Below are 2,919 nucleotides of genomic sequence, written 5' to 3'. Positions count from 1 at the left end.
TTCCTTGGCTTATGAACTCTCTCTCTCTAAAGAAATCCCTCCTAGTTACAAAGACCACATTTTCACTAGGTCTGTAGAAGAGGTAACCAAAGGATTGCTGTGGGTAGCCAATGAAAATACACCTCTCGCTTCGAGGTTCGAGCTTATCATGAGTCTCGCGTCTCACGAAATCCTCGCAACCCCAAATCTTGATGTGGTCTAGTTTAGGTACTTTACCAGTCCACATCTCGTGAGGAGTTTTGGCAACTTTCTTTGTAGGGACTAGATTAAGGATATGGGCGGCAGTCTCTAAGGCGTACCCCCAAAATGAGATTGGTAGCGAATCTCGACTCATCATGGAACGAACCATATCCAACAAGGTTCGATTACGCCTCTCAGCCACACCATTCAACTATGGTGTCCTGGGAGGTGTAAATTGTGAGACAATCCCACATTCCCTAAGATAGTCAAGGAACTCTGAACTAAGATACTCACCACCACGATCGGATCGAAGTATCTTAATGTTCCTGCCCAATTGATTCTTGACTTCCTGTTTAAATTCCTTAAACCTTTCGAAAGTCTCTAACTTATGCTTGATTAAGTAGACATATCCATATCTACTGTAATCATCAGTAAAAGTCAAATAATAACGATTAGCATCCCTTGTGGCATGTTTGAAGGGCCCACACACATCCGTGTGTACAAGATCCAACAAACCTTCACCCCTCTCATAAGAACCTGTGAAGGGTGACTTTGTCATTTTTCCAAGTAAGCATGATTTGCAACTATCATCTGACTTTAGGTCAAATGACTCCAAGACTCCATCCTTTTGGAGTTGGCCTATGCGCTTCTTGCTTATATGTCCAAGACGACAATGCTATAGTGATGCTTTATCCAAGTTATTATTATTCACAGAATCAATACACAATACATTATTTCCTAAGTTACCAACCACATATACTGTTTCATACACGCCATCACAAGGTAATGCTTTAAAATAAAGAACATTATTAAAGAAAGCATTAATCGAAGCAAATTCCTTATCAAATGAAAAGGTGAAACCTTGTTTATACAATGCATGAAAGGAAATAATATTTCTTGCCATTTCTGGCGAATAACAACACTTATTCAAATCTAAACTAAACCCACTACTTAGCGATAAAGTATAAACTCCAATCTTAGTGACAGGTAAAGCTTTCCTATTCCCCATGATTAAGTTTATTCTCCCTTGCTCCACATTCTCACTTCTTCTTAGTCCCTGCAAATCAGAACAGATATGAATACCACAACCGGTATCAAGGACCCAAGAGTTAGAATGGGGTGAGTTATTAGATAAGATAGTGTAAATACCTACATGGTTGGGTTTAACTTTCCCATCCTTCACATCTTGCTGGTATTTTGGGCAGTTCCGCTTCCAATGTGATTTTTCATGGCAATAGAAGCATTCAACCTCTTTTGGGTCAGAAGAAGGAGTGACGAAACCTTTCTTGGTTCCACTTGAAGAAGAGCCATCAAGGGTCCGAGCCTTGGTACCCTTTGAAGAGCTCTTTCTCTTCTTCCCTCGACTTTTCCCGATTGCCAAAACTGGAGTGGAGTTTGGAGTAGGCGTGTTAACAACCGACTTCCCCTTGAGACCTGTTTCAGCAGTCTTGAGAAGTCCCTGAAGTTTGCTGACTGTGACCTCTTCCTTATTCATGTGATATGTTATGCGGAATTGATCATAGCACGATGGTAAGAAGTGCAAAATGATATCTATTGCAAGCTCCTCAGGGAAGTTCACATTAAGCTTCAGCAATCGATCCACATACCTTTGCATTTTCTGCATGTGGCTCGTGACGGATTCCCCGTCCTTCATCATGGTTGTTATCATGGAGCAGATGATTTCATACCTCTCTTGTCGTGCACATTGATGGTATCTTTCCATCAGATCTTAGTGCATTTCATAAGGGTAGAAATCCTCATAGGACTTTTGGATTTCTGCTATCATTGTGGCCATCATGATGCATGCCACTTTGGTAGCATCCCTTTCATGTGCCTGAAAGTCAGCGGTCTCCTGGGGAGTTGCAGTGGTCTCATTAATCTCCTTAAGCTCCTTGTCAAGGACATATTCTTTTTCCTCATAGCGAGTAATCATCCTGATGTTTCTGATCCACTCATTGAATTTGGATCCATCAAAAGTGACTTTCCCACACAAGTTCATAAGGGTAAAGGAGCCATTAGGATTAGAGCCAGAAGCAGCATTGTTTGAAGACATCTGAAGGAAGAGGGCAGTATTAGTTTAGATATTAAGAGAGTCATTAATAAAACACCCAAATGTAATATTAAGGCTAGGATCCAATCACAATATATTATAACTTAGAAGAGGTATGCCGTAATCCAAGCTATAACATATTTGAAAGGCAGGTGAATGACGATTCACCAATTTCCACCACGAAAACCGAAATATTAAATATTAGGTTTTTTGATTGGTTCTTAGAAATTCCTAGATTCTTTGAGATTCAATGAACTTTTCAAAGGCATGTTTCAATCTCGAGTGTGCCCTCCAAGTTTTATGACTGGGATACCGAGGATCACAAAACGGGGTGTGAAGTAACCATGCAAATCACTTGGTACCCTTAAAATTTATCACTCAATCGATGTGCCAGTAAACCACACACGCTCCACCGATACTATAATAAACCTTAAGTCACCCTTTACCTACGTTGTTAAGTCCAAGTTAGTGTGCTGGTTAACCACACACACTCCACCAATGACTTAAACAAAGTGTAAAGTGTAATTTCATGGATTAGCACCTTATTCACATTTTCCATAAAGTAACTAAGATTGGGAATTAAATAAAATATTTAGTTACTTTATAATATTCATCATACTTTTAATGAGAATTTATAAGTGCTTGTTCTACCCGTTCGGCTAACGACCCTCCACCAGTCAAGCAAGCGG

Source organism: Lactuca sativa, chromosome 6, assembly GCF_002870075.4.
Source record: "Lactuca sativa cultivar Salinas chromosome 6, Lsat_Salinas_v11, whole genome shotgun sequence".
NCBI lineage: Eukaryota > Viridiplantae > Streptophyta > Magnoliopsida > Asterales > Asteraceae > Lactuca > Lactuca sativa.
The sequence above is the reverse complement of the archived record's forward strand: the minus strand, read 5'-3'. Positions refer to the sequence as shown.